The sequence below is a fragment of the Parambassis ranga genome, unplaced genomic scaffold (genome assembly GCF_900634625.1).
Source record: "Parambassis ranga unplaced genomic scaffold, fParRan2.1 scaffold_24_arrow_ctg1, whole genome shotgun sequence".
In the NCBI taxonomy this organism is placed as follows: Eukaryota; Metazoa; Chordata; class Actinopteri; family Ambassidae; genus Parambassis; species Parambassis ranga.
Genome location: NW_021144797.1, coordinates 1,949,761 through 1,950,991, shown reverse-complemented (window position 1 = coordinate 1,950,991; position 1,231 = coordinate 1,949,761). Strand labels below are relative to the sequence as shown.

Here is a 1,231-nt window from a genome sequence, read left to right as displayed (position 1 = left end):
TTCCTGTGGTTGTGCAGCCTACAGACCTAGACTGAGACCATTTAAAGGCCTTTGCAGGTGTTTTGAGTTCATTATCTGGTTAGAGTGGCTCCAGGTGTCTTCAATATTGAACCTTTTCACATATTCTCATTTCCTGACCTACTGAATGTGGGTTTTCCATTAATACCTACAGCTGGACCAATGCACAGACTGTGGACTTCTCCATAGACTGATCTGTGTAGATAGGACACCAGTACTACTGTCCAAACTGTCTTAAGTTGGAATGTTTATGACACCATCAAGTGATGATCCTGTGTCAGGACGTTGACCTTAAAATATGAAACGACGAGGATGGGATTCGAACCCACGCGTGCAGAGCACAATGGATTAGCAGTCCATCGCCTTAACCACTCGGCCACCTCGTCTGTCTGATTAACACGTGTTCACGGCTTCGAGCGAAAATACGCTTGAACAAGGTCACAGCTTTTGCCTTAAACATAAGCATCTTGACAAACTTTGACAAACATTGAAGGCCAGTTTTTGGAGTAGTTGTTTGGTTTCTCCATTGTACAGATCAGAGCATGCCTCACTGCACTGGACTGCACATATCCAGGGGTGGACTGCATGTGTCCAGGGGTGGCAGTAACTGATTACAAATACTGGGTACTTGTACTTTATTTTTAAGCCAGTACTTTTACTTGTACTTAAGTACAAATGTAACAAAATAATGTACTTCACTATTTTTAACACCACAATTCGTTACTGAGTACACTTATTATTTTCTTCTTAACCAATAAAGATACCAGTTACAAACTGACCAACATGGCTGATGTCGTGACCTTCCCTGGTCACCCCGGATTGTCAGATTCCGTCTCCTGTATTCAGAACATTGAGTGAAAGAAAATACCCTGGGTTTTGTAGTTTCGCCTTTTGCAAAAGGGAGAACACAGTGAACACAGGCCTTTCAGTCTGCTTCACTCCCGTCCATACGTGTTCTGCCCCTCCCCTGGACACAGGCTTGTTTTATTGAAAGTTGAGGTACATTTGCATAATAGATAAACAGTTCTTCAAGACCCTCGTTGGTATTCCCATATTGGGACATGTTGCCCCTTTATCTCCACCTACTAATTATCATAATGTTATTTATGACTGTGAAACACTCTGTTTCCCTCCTATGTTGGATGATTTATCTTACATCCACCTTCACCACAAAAAGGGCTCCAGTAATGTAAACATCCTCCCTAACTCTCTG

At 42.5% G+C, this 1,231-nt stretch overlaps 1 non-coding gene across 1 annotated transcript; it reads right to left on the bottom strand.

The window, feature by feature from the left end:
- Window positions 1–322: 322 nt before the first annotated feature.
- On the bottom strand, window positions 323–404 carry trnas-gcu (transfer RNA serine (anticodon GCU)). The gene has a single exon. It is a non-coding gene; the product is annotated as a tRNA-Ser (tRNA).
- Window positions 405–1,231: the final 827 nt, after the last annotated feature.